Raw genomic sequence first — 14,072 nt, 5'->3', positions numbered from 1 at the left:
GGGATGGGGCAAAGCCCCCGCTTTAGTGGAGTTTACCTTTCAGTGAGGAAGACAGAAGATAAATCCAGATCAAACAGCGACAGGATCTATTACCATGCAGGGGCAAACACTAGGCACAAAGGCCAAGCGCATGAGGAGGAAGAATGCTGGGGCATGGGGCCTTATTTTACGGCCGATGGTCAGGGAAATGCCCTCTCCAGGGAGTAGGCATTTGAGCAGAGACCTGGATGACATGAGGAAGTGGGCCGAGGAGACACTGGGGAATGAACATTCCAGGGGGACTATGGGGGAATCCCGCAAGGAGTGGGCAAGCCTCGGCGATTTCAGGTTCAGCAGGAAGGCCAGTGTGGCAGGCACAGAGAGGAGGAGGGGGAAATGGGTGATGAGATCTGAGATTGCCACTGCTTAAAATTAACATGTGCATCACCTGGGAGCTGGCTAAAAACCAGACTCTCAGCCTCAGCCCAGACCTACTAAGTCAGAATCTGCACTGGCCAAGTCCCCCGGGGGACTGCTGAGCACATTAAGGGTGAGGGTGCAGTCAGAGGCCAGCAGGTATCAACGCAGGCTGGCTGTGAGGGTCACCTGGGGAGCTTTTGACATACATGCTGATGTCCAGGTGCCATTCCAGATTAATTAGAACTTTCTAGAAGGGGATCAAATGCATGGGTACTTCAAAGGGTTCATGGAAGATGGGATTACAAGATGATTATGTTTTGGAATGAAAAGATTTTGAAAGCCACACACGGTTTGTTCGTTTGTTTGTTTTTGCATAATACACTTTCATGACTGCTTTGAAGGTCACTGGTATTCAAGGATTTCAAAAATTCTTTGCTCCAAAATAAACTTATCTTTTTCCCAATTGCTACTTATTTATTTGAGAGGCAGAGTGATAAAGAGAATCAGACAGGAAGACAGACAGATGGTGACCTCCCATCCGCTGGTTCACTCCCCAAATGCCTGCTATGGCCCCTGACCTGAACCTAAGCTGGAAAGCAGGAACCCGCCCCAGGTCTCCCACATGGGTGGCAGAAACTCCACCACTTGAGTCACGGCTGCTGCTTCCCAGGGTCTGCGCCAGCAGGAAGCTGGAGTCCAGAGGTGAGCCTCAAACCCAGCCCTCGGGTATAGGACATGGCCGTCCCAAACAGCAGCTTCACCACAGGCCCAAACACCCCAGGCTTTCATCAGTTCCATTTCCCTCAAGCCTTCTGGAGCCCCCTTGTGTATTTATTTTAAATCTCACTCATGTGCTCTGAAAGTGCAGACAGGATCAGAGCGCTGGCTCACACACGTCCACACCTTCCTATACGTCCACACCTTCCTGCCCCACTAAACAGCATGGCTGGAGACGGATGAGCCTCTGCACCGGGGCTACCTGACAGACGTCTGTCTGTCCCATTGGCGTGGCAGTCCCGCAAAGCCAGGCCTCCTTCCTCGCTTTCTCCTGTGCCAGTGTAGAGGTTAGCATGGCCCTGGGGAATGGTTGTTGAAGAAATGAATGAATGAACAGTACTAGAGACCTCCCTGCCACACCCACCATGTTGGGCACAGGACTCCCAGCGGGGGAGGTGCTTCTCTGTGCCACTTCTCCTTGGTCCGTGGCTCCACCAACCACTCAAAGTCTGGCTCTGTCTTCCCCCCTTGGTGATTAGGATAATAAATCCATTTGGATCCTGAGGTGCCTGCTGAGTTCTCTCTCTTTCGCAGGGCCTCCTAAAAGTTCATTTAAAAATGGAATTAAAAGGTACGTTAATGTTGGTGCAAAAAATTTTGAAATTCATGCATAGGTTTTTTTCCATAAGCCACATCTTCCAGGAACTGTTTGAAGACCCTGTGACAGATGCAGAAATTCCAGGGAGGAAAGCTGACTTTCCAGGGGCACAGAGCGATAGGAACAGCACAGGGGTGAACAGGGGTCCAAGGGGCTGGAGCTGTGGCGCAGTGGGTTAATGCCCTAGCATGAAGAACAGGGGTCCAGACAGTGGGTGTTGGGTCCCAGTCCAGAGCCCTGTTCGCAGACCACCACCTGTTTCATGGCCTTTGCGTTCCTCCCCCCCCGCCGCCGCCCCAGTGTCTCCAGATGCCCCTTTGACCCGCCTCCTACTCCCTGTCTCTCTCCCACCATGGCCAGACCCAAACTGGAGGGGGCCTGGAACTTGGACAATTTTTAGAAGCCCTTTTAAAGAAAAGACTGTAATATTAGGAACCCGAAATTAGGTAGGAAAGCAAATAAAAAGTTAGTTTTAAAAATTGCAAGTTCTAAAACATACCACAAAAGCATCTACAATCCAGAAAAATAACATAATATTTGCGTTCAGTGACTGCCTGCCACACCCCGCTGATGCTAAACCAATAATTTTCCTCATTCGATGGTGGTGAGACTTTTCCATAGACCAGCTCTGGCTCTGCGGCAAGCCTTGTTATTTCTCTACTGCTCACAGGCTGCTGGTGCCGGGCCCCACGGCTTCTGCACACGTGGAGACAGGATTCTGGCCCACGCCTCTGCGCGACCATGCCAGGTAAGCGGACAGGAAGTGAATCCATGGAAGCCATGCTTGCACTGAGTGAGGCAGCAATGTTTCATTGTATATGGAGGTGACGGCAAATCATCCACCTCTGTGTCTCCCCCTGAACTCCAACCACACACACTCCCAACTCAAAGAGGACCATGGGATCGCTGGAAGGCCACCAGGGAGAAAAAGTCAGCCATCGTAGCTGATGGCAGTTTAAATGCCATTTGCCATTGTTCCAGAAACCTACAACCACGTGGAAACTTGGCCGGATCCGGAGGGGCAGGTGCAGCGGAGGGCCCTCGAAGCCTGAGCCTCGCCAGCCCCACGGTGGATTGGCCTCGGCCTGCTCCCGGTTTGCCCTCTTTCCCTGCAGAAGGGAGAACTGCCCCCACAGGGACACAGAGGCAGAAACAAGCAGGAGGAGGGAGCGTTTGCTGCCAGGCCTGCCGGAATTCAGACGTAAATGCCGTGACTCGCAGTTCTGGGGGCCTGAAGTCCGCGAGCAAGGCGTTGCAGGGTCCGCTTTGTCTAAGGCTGTGCAGGAGACCGCGCTGCGGCCTCATTCTCTGGCCTAGGGAAGGCCGCCTTCTCCCTGTGTGCCTTCACGTCGTCTTCCCTGTCTGCACTGCTCTGCCCAACACTTCTGTTTTTCGGGGCCATTGTGGTGGCGTAGTGCATAGAGCCGCTGCCTACAATGCTGGCATCCCATATGGGCACCGGTTTGAGTCCCAGCTGCTCCACTTCCAATCCAGCTCCTTGCTCATATCCTGGGAAAGCAGAGGAAGATGGCTCAAGTGCTTGGGCCCCTGCACGCATGTTGGGAGACCAGGAAGATGCTCCTGGCTTCAGCCTGGCCTAGTTCTACCATCTGAGGTGTAAACCAGTAGATGGAAGATTCTCTCTCTCTCTTCTTCTCTCTCTCTCCTCTCCCTCTCTCTCTTTCAAAAAATAAACAAATAAATCCTTTAAAAAAAAACTTCCCCTTTTCATAAGGACATGAGCCGTGTTGGATTAGGGCCCATGCTAATGACCTGCACCTCTGAGAAGACCCTGTCTCCAAGCAAGGCCACATTCAGGGGGCCTGGAGGTCAGGAATTCAACTCGTTTCAGTGCAGAAATGCAAAGTGGTGAGGGAATCGGCGCCGAGCACTGAGGGAGGCCCCGTGAGACTCCCAGAGAGGGAGGGAGCCCTCGCCTTGTTTACACTTTGCATTTAGAAAAATTACCTCATTAGCTGTCTGTCTGCTTCCATGCCCAGCTGCAGCCACTGAATCAATCATGGGGCTGCGTCTGGCTTCCTTGGACACCATAAATGGCACATTTTTGAAGCTGCGTTGATTTCTGCGGCTGTCTCGGGTGTCAAAATGATGGAGGGGCTGGAGGGATCTGAGGACAAAACGGGGGCCCTTCTGGCTGAAAGGACGGAGCTGAGGTGCACTGACAGCTCACAGAGCAGAGGACAGGACAGGACAGGAGAACAGGGACGGCCCCCAGCCAGGACCGCCCCCCACGGCTGGCTGCCCCTGTTCCCCTGAAAGAGGCAGGCTAGGGACAAGCAGAAACCAGGCAGCCTCCCAGCACCGAAAGTACCGATGTGAAAGGGGACCACGCAACCCCTGGTGCAGGCCTTCAACATTCTGTCCCCAACATTCGGCCTCCTCCGGTTTGCTTCTGGGCGTCCCCAGTGGTGCCGCACAAGTCCTCAAGAGCAACTGGACATTGAGGCGGCTCTGCCCTTGCTGAAGGCTCCCACACCCTCCGTGGACCCTGCCCTTGGCTGTCAGGCTCCTGCTCCAGGCCCCCAAGTGTGCAACCTGCTGTGCCCTGAGACTAGACCGGGCTCTGCTGGAGACCCAGCGACAGGAAAACCATCCTCACCTCCCAGGGTTCTCAGGATCCCTGCACTGATAGAGGAAGCCAGGAGTGCTGCGTGAAGGTTAGCAGCAGAACCCAAGGGCATGCTGGGAAAGGGAACACTGTGGGTGCCGCTCCTGCCAGTCGTCGCGGCCAGCTGCACGGGCACTGAGGTTGCGATCGCTTAGGTCAGTTTGTTTTCGGCTCTGTAGTGAGAGCCATCAGTGAATCATAAAAGCAACCAAATGAGTCACAACCAGCATTAGAAAAAATAAAACTGGATAAAACCGGATAGAGCAGTCCAGACATAGCACACACGAGTTGCAGTTGGAAGAACTTCCATTTATATAAGTACTTCAAAAAGTTCTGGAAAATAGAACCAAAAGATAAGTTTACTTTGGTGCAAAAGTTGTTGAAACCCACGGCCATGAGGGCTCTCTGAAGAGCTTGTGGAATGTGTTTTATGTAAGAACTATGCAAGGATTTCAAAATTTTTTGGCACCAAAATGAACCTCAGCCTTGAGTTCCGTTGTTCTGTGAACTTTTGGAAGTACCCTCCTACTGCTGCGTGACAAAACATCCTAAAACTTGGTAGGCTTAACACCACCAGCTTTGTTCGCTCCTGAGTCGGCAATTGGGCAACCCAGCTCAGCTCTGCTCGACGGGCACCAGGAGGGGGCTTCCCTGGGGCTGCGGGGCCCTCTTCCAAGATGCCTCATCACACAGTGAGTGGGCAGTGGCTCCAGGCTGGGGGCTCCAGCGGAGCCCTCCCACAGCAGGGCACTGTGGTCCCCAGGGAGCATCCCAAGAGTCAGCCTTCCAAGAGGAAGCAGTCACCTGGCCAACTCAAGGTCAGGGGCTTAAATACCGGGAGGTGTGGCTTCTTAGGGACCACCAAGAAAGCGTTATCTCCTCCCCAGTTTTCTGTGTGTATCAGTAGCAACTGGCAGTGGCAAGCAAATTCCTTACAGTTAAGGACCCTGCAAAGGGCCAAGAGCGCGTGGTCCAGCACCTTGCACCTTTCCTCTTTGCAGTCTCTCTCCTTTATTCCTCCTCCCCTTCTTATCGCTCCCTTTCCTCGAGGCTCTGTCACTGAGCCATTTTTTCACACCGTATCTTTCACATGCAAATATCGTCTCCGTCAAACCTGTTCGTACATAACCTTAACATGAGCTGGGCTCCCAGGCGGCCCATTCTCCGCACAGCATCCCATCTAAACAAACACGGCCCAGTAGCCAAGAGTAATTTCACATTTATTTCAATTTTCCAGCATCTCTTAAAGAATATTAATAGGGTCCCAATTTAAATTCCACAGACAAACTGCAAAATTCCTCCGTCTCTTCCTCCGCTTAATATCTCATCTGGCAACTGCTCTGGAATCCCACAAAACTTCCCACACTTAGCCCAGAAGGCACTTCCCCAGCCCCTGACCTCCACCTACTCTTCCTTCCTCACTCAAACTCAGCTCAGCCTCTCCCCAAGACCTGGACGCTCTGTTGCCAGAGCTGTAAGCACGGGACTGGACAGGCTACACTCAGAGAGAGGAGGAAACAGGAATCTGAAAGAACACGGTTCCCTTTAGTCATAACTTCTTGAATAGTTCTAAATTTCACCCCAGTAACACAGGCCAAATATGGTATCTAAGAGAGCTCTGAATGGTGAGTGAGGAGGAATTGATTTTCGTTCTGGCTCCGCTGCTAATTACGCACACAACCTTTGACAAACCACTCTGCTCCCCAGCCTCCAGCTCCCTGATTGCCCCAAGAGGAGACAGCCCCGCTTCCAAGGGCTGTTGTGAGGACCAGATGAGCTGCTCTCCATAACGTGCCTGGCGTGCCGCAGACAAGCAGAAAGGTTCATTCCCCCTGTGATTCCTCACCTGTAAAATGGGCTAATGATGTATGCCTCACTCACCTCCCTGGATCTCTCCAAGGATCAAATTAGCAAATGCATGTGGAAGCCCTTTATACACCAGCCGGCGCCGTGCAGATGAGGTATGGTGTGTTCTCAGACCTCACTGAATGCAAAAATCTCCGCTTTACACAGGATGCTTTGTTCATTACAGACCTCACAAACAGCTAACATTTCTGTGGGCCAATTATAATCAGAAAAACCGAAGGAAACCACCCTTCTCTGCTTCCCTCCACCCACCCCGCCAGCCCGCCCCGCCACCATCCAACACACACTCTGCAGGCAAGAGAATTCTGCCTTGGAGCCCGTGGAAGAGGATTTATTCAACCTAAAGGGACAAAGGTTCTTGGGGTAAGATGCCACTTGGGACTCTGCATCCCATATCAGAGCTCCTGGAACTGAGACTTGCCTCCACCTCTACTTCTAGTCCAGCTTCCTGATAATGCACCTGGCAAGCAGCAGGCGATGGCTCAAGTACGGAGTCCCCAACACCTACATGGGGAATCCAGCTGGAATTCCTGGCTCCTGGCTCCTGGCTTAGGATCAGCCCAGCCCCACCTGTTGCAAGCATTTGGAGAGTAAATTAGCAGATGGAAAATTTCTGTCTCTATGTGTCACTCTGCCTGTCAAATACATACAAATGAATACACATTTTTTTAAAGTGTGGTGCGTGGGTCAGCAGCAACAGCAGCAGCCCCTGGAAGCATAAGATACAAATGACTGGGGCTGGTGCTGTGCCACCGGCATCCCATGTGGGCACCGGTTTGAGTCCCGGCTGCTCCACTTCCAATCCAGCTCCCTGCTAATGCACCTGGGAAAGCAGCAGAAGATGGCCCAAGTGCTTGGGCCCCTGCACCCATATGGGAAACCCAGAAGCAGCTCCTGACTCCTGGCTTCAGATCAGCTCAGCTCTGGCCATTGAGGCCATTTGGGGAGTGAACCAGTGGATAGAAGACCTCTCTGTCTCTCCTTCTCTTTGTAACTCTGCCTCTCAAATAGACAAATAAATCTTTAAAAATAAAAAGAAGATACTAATTATCATGCTCCACCACGGAGCTACTGACTCCAAAATTCAGCTAAAAAGAAACTAGCCACAGCAGAGTGTGAAGGACCACTGGTTCACTCTTCTCTGTGATAAGCTGAATATTTGTGTCCCCCAAGAATTTGTGGGGGAGCACTTCAAAAGAAAAGTAGGGAAAAGTAGAATTATATAAGTTTATTCTGGTGCAAAAACCTTTTGGAATCCATGCATAGTTTTTTCATAATAAGTATTTTCCATGAACTTCTGGAAGATCATTCATGTACATGGATCTCAATTTTTTTTTTTTGCAACTTTTCTTTAATTCCATTTCCCATGAACTCTTTAAAGCATAGATGGATGTTGAAATGCTGCCCCTACAGCAACATCATTAGGGGGAGGGGAGCCTCCTGGAGGTCACGAGGATGGGGCCCTCGTAGACGGCCTCGGCGCCTTTCCAGGAAGAGACATGGGAGCGTGTGTGAACCTCTCACTTCTCTCTGCCATCTGAGGATGCGATGAAAAGACAGCTGCCTGCAAACCAGCAAGAGGGCTCAGATCTGCCAGGGCCTCCATCTTGGACCTCCCAGCTCCAGAACTGTGAGAAACAAATGTGATCATCCAAGCCATCCTGGGCAAGCGCTATTGGCAGAGTGGCCCAGGTTAAGACTCTCCCTCCCTCCTTGGGCTCAGCGTTCTCTCCCACTTTTCTCTGCAGAGAAATCGGCTGTCACCTGAGAAATCTCAAGTGAGAGGTCGACTTTGATTCACAAACCAGGCCAGAGGTGCTGGAAGTTACAAGATGGAAGCAGGGCCAGGATGAGGGTGAGGCTGCAGCATCCAGGGTGTAAAATTCCCAACCCCCTTCAAGGTCGTGCAAATTAGCAGCAGAGGGAACCTGTGCTTGGAGGGGTGCAGGGTCCTGAAACCCTAGAGGCTGAAGCTGGGGAGGGGGTACCATGAGGAAAGAAGGGGGTGTATTTATGGGGACACTTTGGAAACCCATGGTTCTCATGGCCATCCCAAAAGGGTGGACACTGAGGTCTTCTCTCACTGGGTGCCAGGGGGCAAGTCTGCTAGGTCAGAAGGCACAGAGCCCCGTAGTCCAGCCCCTCAGGCAACCCGGAATGGGCTGGACTTATCACTAGAGACCCTGAGCGGAAACCAGCCGGCTCTGGTCTGAGTGTACATCCATGTGGATGGGTTGCATGGCAGCCAAACCTGCAGGAGGCACTGAAGAACCTCCTTGGTTTCCCTGTCAACAGCAGACGATAGAGGCACCTTCCATGCCGCAAAGCAATCCGTGCCGCAAAGCAATCCACGCCAAAGTGACCACCCAGCTGGACAAATGACATATGAAACTGATGCCCTGACTCCCAGCCACCCCAGGGGGAAGCTGCAGCCACACCCCCACACCCTAAGGGTCAGAAGAGAGGGAAGGACCCATCCATTAGGTAATCATAGCAGCAGTAATAGTGCTACTATAGCCACTGGAAAGACCTATGATGTGCCCAGGTGCTGGACAGTCTGTGTTCTAGGTGTTCTGTTTTGGGTGTTTCATACTCACTACCACTGATCCTGGCATCACACATGCTAGTGTCATCCCCAGGATGAGCTTAACCCCTGAGCACCGCCACACACAGACACACACACACACACACACACACGGTCCAGGGGCACCATGCATAGTCCCAGGCTGTGTTGTGCAGTGCTCAACACGAGAGCTGTACATACATGTATGTACACACACACAGACATGACCCTAGCGTGGACCAGGTCCTGTGTCAAGCCTCAAAGATCCCAGCAGAATTTAGCATGGCCCTGGCCTTTGAGGGGCTCAGAGTTGACGGCGGAGGAGCCCAGAACAGCATCGTGTGCATGGTGCTGTGTGAAGCTAACAGGGCCTTGGGGATGCAGGGGGAGGGGAGGCGTGACGCCGCCCCAGTGTTGGGGGGGGAGGCAAGGCCGGCTCACGAAAGCCCCTCTGTGCCAAGCCAGGGAGGGCAGAAATCAGCCTCGCAGAGCCGCGTGAGACAGTGGCAGGGCTTTCAGCAGAACAGTGACATGATGGAATTTACTCTTCGGAAATGTCTCTCCGGCGGCCCTGTGGAAGAATTAGGGGTGGGAGGGCAGTGAGGATTTTGTGGCCACCCAGCTCAGCAACAGAGCATGGAGCCCAACCCAGCCAGAGCGAGGGGAGCACCAGCCACTCCCACCCCATTCCCACGCTGGCCCTGACTGGGGACACAGCCTGACCCACAACAGCCACTCGGCCCCTGGTGCTGCCCTGGAAGAGCCATGCCCCTCGACTGGTGGGAGCAGCCTCCACTCAGACCCGCAGGCAGCAGCTGGGATGGTGTCTGTCGGGGGGCAAGGGGGAGCAGCACGCATGGGAGGGCAGGGCTGCAGGGTGGCTGCCTGGGACGGCAGGTGGGCATGCAGACCCCCAGCCAGCAGAGGAGTGGTCAGAATGGATCTGGGAGCAGGCAGGGTAATTGCAGCTTTGCATTCTGGTTGCCATTGTTACACTGGCTCATATTGCTGAGTCCTTATTCATTGGGCTATTGGGCACTTGACACACACAAACACACACACACACAGAGTCCAGAGCACAGAGAAAACTGTCACAAACACATAAAAGTAGAGCAAGTTAGGCAAAGAAGCCAATAGGCACAGACCACAGGTGCTCCCGGAAGTATATCCGGGAATCCACACTTCTTCCATGCACGCTGACATGTAAATATGCCTAGGGCCCAGCCCACTTTCTGCCCCCCACGGAGCCAAGCCTCGGCTCAGAAAGCTGCCAGCTCTCTCCTGACGCAGCTGACGCACACTGGGGAGTGAGTCCTGCACTGACGCTCACTTCTTAGAGCACGTCTCTAAGTGCAGCCAGAGAGCGGGAGCCAGAGCAGGGGCCAAGAAACCACCTTGGGCAGCTCTCTCCCTGAGCCTGAGGCCCAGAGAAGAAGGGTTAGTGAGGGTCCCTGTTTGCTTCTCTCGTATTTATCCATTCACCGCTCCCACAAAGCCCTACCACGCTCCTCCCTTTGCCATGCCTTGTTCCAATGGCAGGGACGGAACAGTGGGCAAGAGTGGTGCCTGCCCTCCGGGAGCTTACATTTTAGTCCGCAATCGCCAAGACGACCAAGTGCAGTAAAGGAACATGGGGTAAAAAGAGGAGCTGGGGTAGGAGGGAGAAGGGGGAGAGAGAGAGAGCACCTGGGTAGAGGACATCTGGGTGAGGACTGAAGGAGATCAAGGAGCCTCTTAGGGGGAGAATGCTCCATGCAAAGGAGACGGTGCAAGGCTCCTTTAAAAAGGTCACGGGCAATTGAGGGGTGGACAGCTGGCACAGCGCTGAAGATGCATTCCGTATGAAAGCGCTCGGGTTCCAGTCCCCCAGCTCTGCTCCTGTCTCTGGCTTCCTGCTGATGCAGCAGGTGACCACTCAAGGAGTTGGGTCCCTGCACCCACACGGGAGGCCTGGGCTGAGTTCCCTGCTCCTGGGCGTTTGAAGAGTGAACCAGCAGATGGGAGACCACAGGAGCATGCATTTCAGCCTGAGCATATTGTTTGAGACACTGTAGACATCTGGATGAAAGTAGAGACGAGGCAGTCGAAGTAGGAGTTGGGAAACCAGAAACCAGGTCACAGGGGCAGAGTCAGGCCTTGACCTGAGGAGTCATGGACCACCCTAAATCCCACTGAAGGGCGACAGAAGGCCCAGGGCAGTTGGTTCCATGAGTTCTGGTAGGTTAAGAAGTTCATCCTTTTTTTTGTAAGATTTATTTAGTTATTTGGAAGGCATAGTGACAGAGAAGGGGAGAGATAGAGAGAGACTGACTGACCAGAGGCTAGGCCAGGAGGCTGGAACTGCATCCCATGCAGGTCCCCCACACAGGTGGCAGGGACCCAAGCACTTGATCCATCATTTGCTGCCTCCCAGGCATAGTAGCAGGAAGCTGGATCAGAAGCAGCGTAGCCAGGACTCGAAACAGCACTGTGATACGGGATGTAAGTGCTCCCACGTGGCAGATGCTGTGCCAAAAAACCACCGTGCAAAGTTGATCTTAAGATGATGACAAACTCCATGCAGTCTTTGGAACAGCATTGTCCTGGGGGACTGCGAAGCCAGCACCGTGGAGCACTGGCATTCGACTGAGCCACTCTGTGTCCAGACACGGGGAAGGTCAAGTCTTCTCCAAACTCATCCATCCTTGGAGATCTCCAGGAGTTCATCAGGGAACCTGCTGAGCAGCCAGTGAAATGAGTTTGCTTAAGCCTTGCTCAGGCAGCAGAATAAGCTTGGTAGACTAATTTTCTCTAGACCCACAAACCCCAGAGGCCTGCGCTACAGAGAACAGGCCAACCAAGAGAAAGGAAGCCACCTCCTGGTACTCTCAAAGCTATGCTCAATCTATGGTCAAGTGTGCGCAGGCCGCGGGGTTGAGAAGAAGGACGTCTGAGGGACGCTGTAGCTCTGTCTCCCAGAAGCAGACCCTGAGACAAGGATTTGGTTATAAACAGTTTGGGAAGTGAGTCCAGGGAGCAGCACCCACAGTGGGGTAAGTGGGGTGAAGAGCATCAGGAAATAAGTGTATTGACGTTCTGCTTACCGCTCAGTCCACTGGGGGCCTCTAAGAGGCAGTGCAGGGTGTCCCAGCAGTGGGTGAGGAGTCTGGAGCTCCAGCCAGTGGCTCTCATCCATCCTTGGTTGAAAGCTCTTCCCACAGACCATTCCCAAATTCCTGGAACTTCCAGTCTCTCCCATACCTGAGCCGGCCACTCTCCTGTGGCCAGGAAAACCACCCAGCAAAGCAGCAGGTGCTGTGGCAGGAAGCTGTCCACACACACCGACACCAGCGGGCCATGGGGGACGGGCAGAACACAGCGTCGGTCACCTTGGGTTTCACCAGAACTGCCTGTGCTCCGTAAGTGGGGAGTCCACTTCGGGTCTGGACCCCGAGAGCCATCTGGGAGCCAGCATCCCTGTAAGCAGAGAGGGAACGGTTAAGGCCGAGTCTCCTAGATCCAGCACACAGAAGGCACTCTTGGCTGCTCTGCCATCAGACCCTCAACCTGGACCAGAATTCTGCAGTGAGCAGGAGAGGCCCCCTCCCCTGGAGATCTGCAGAGAACCCCCATTCCCTGGGCCTTAGTGGGTGTTTGAGTTAGTGCATGAACAGGGTCCGGGGCTCGGGAAGGAGCTTCTGGAGTAGGAAAGGGGTGTGCTGACACAGAGGTTCAGATCAGACCATGGCAAACACCCTGGCCCTCTGGCTAGGGAACAGCTCTGGGTCCGTAGTGTGGGAGATCTGGAGGTGGAAATCACAGCCCTCTCTATCCTTCTCAGCTGTCACACGTGTGTGTAACAGACACTTGTGTAGTCTCATGAAAGCCCAGACTTTCTCATCAACAAATCCGAGCACAGACTCCAGATGGATCCACCCTTCATGACTGCGAGAGTTCATTTTCTCCTGCCCATAACGGAGACCAGGTAAGTAGTGCCCCATTCCCTCCGCTCTGGCTGGATGAGCATCTCCGTATGTAACAAGCTAAAACTTTTACAGCTGCCTGTTTGTCGAGAACCTTTTGCATGTGATACAACACACAGAGGGAGAAACATGGGAAGTCCACCATCTTCCAAGAGCTCCCAGCTCCTGCAGATAAATCCCTGCCCGTGGTCAGATACTTGCAGAAATAGTTCCATGAATACAACATTCAAATGCCAGTGCCTACCACTCACAGATAAGAACACTGGGCACTGGTAGCACTGGATCAGATCTAGAACTCTCTATCTAGCAGAACCCTGCTCCTCCCTCCCCCCGCCCCCGCCCCGTTTAGCCTCCCTGTCTACACTCAGACAGCTGCTGCTACTCAACCATCAGTCAACCACCTCACTCAAGTTGCATTTGCAACATAATCTTCGCAATGGCTTCTGTGGGTTTTTGTGTTTCTGACCACGCTGGGAGGTCTCACATAGGCTTTGGAATTATATAGCCCTGGCTTGACCAATGTACTCTCCATCAGCAGGCCCTGTGACCTCAGAACCTACTACCTGAAAACTGAGATGGGAATATTCCGGTGGAAACTTGACAGTGCCTTTCTCTCCTCTCTCTTTTTTTTTTTTTTTTTTTGAACAGGCAGAGTGGACAGTGAGAGAGAGAGACAGAGAGAAAGGTCTTCCTTTTGCCGTTGGTTCACCCTCCAATGGCCGCTGTGGCCAGCGCACCGCACTGATCCGATGGCAGGAGCCAGGTGTTTATCCTGGTCTCCCATGGGGTGCAGGGCCCAAGCACTTGGGCCATCCTCCACTGCACTCCCGGGCCATAGCAGAGAGCTGGCCTGGAAGGGAGGCAACCGGGACAGAATCTGGCGCCCCAACCGGGACTAGAACCCGGTGTGCCAACGCCGCAAGGCAGAGGATTAGCCTAGTGAGCCGCGGCGCTGGCCGACAGTGCCTTTCTGCAGGTTAAAAGCTGTCGGAAAACGCCAAAGGAAATAGAAATGCTAATTGTGCCAATTTGAGCACAACATATTGTAGACATACATCCAATTATCACACAGATACATCCAATTAAAATAGTAAAAATAAGTTTTAAATTATTGATTATTGGCAATATCATAGGTTCCATCTAAAACCTACCTCGGGAGTCCTGGGGAGGATTTAGTGGGAGGATACGTATGTCACCGCAAGGTATGTACATTAGATCCAACCAGCTGGGGGTCACATTCCCTTAGGGCTCAGGGTCTCCTCCCAAATAGCTCTGCAG

At 53.0% G+C, this 14,072-nt stretch overlaps 1 long non-coding RNA gene across 3 annotated transcripts in view; it reads right to left on the bottom strand.

Annotated features, from left to right (window-relative positions):
• Positions 1 to 9,752: 9,752 nt before the first annotated feature.
• The window catches only part of LOC127493042 (uncharacterized), a 4,945-nt gene continuing 625 nt past the window's right edge, over positions 9,753 to 14,072 (bottom strand). Inside the window, exons 1-3 of one of the 3 annotated variants that reach the window (XR_016234091.1) lie at positions 13,946 to 14,072; positions 12,073 to 12,288; positions 9,753 to 11,546 (exon numbers count right to left, since the gene is read on the bottom strand). The exon at positions 13,946 to 14,072 is cut by the window's right edge and continues 623 nt beyond it. This is a non-coding gene — a long non-coding RNA (uncharacterized LOC127493042). Of the gene's footprint in view, positions 11,550 to 11,915; positions 12,289 to 13,945 lie in introns of all 3 variants that reach the window. The other 2 variants (XR_016234090.1, XR_016234088.1) reach the window with 2 other exon arrangements.

The sequence above is a fragment of the Oryctolagus cuniculus genome, chromosome 5, assembly GCF_051225735.1.
Source record: "Oryctolagus cuniculus isolate XC-2025 breed Fujian yellow rabbit chromosome 5, ASM5122573v1, whole genome shotgun sequence".
In the NCBI taxonomy this organism is placed as follows: Eukaryota; Metazoa; Chordata; class Mammalia; order Lagomorpha; family Leporidae; genus Oryctolagus; species Oryctolagus cuniculus.
The sequence above is the reverse complement of the archived record's forward strand: the minus strand, read 5'-3'. Positions and strand labels throughout refer to the sequence as shown.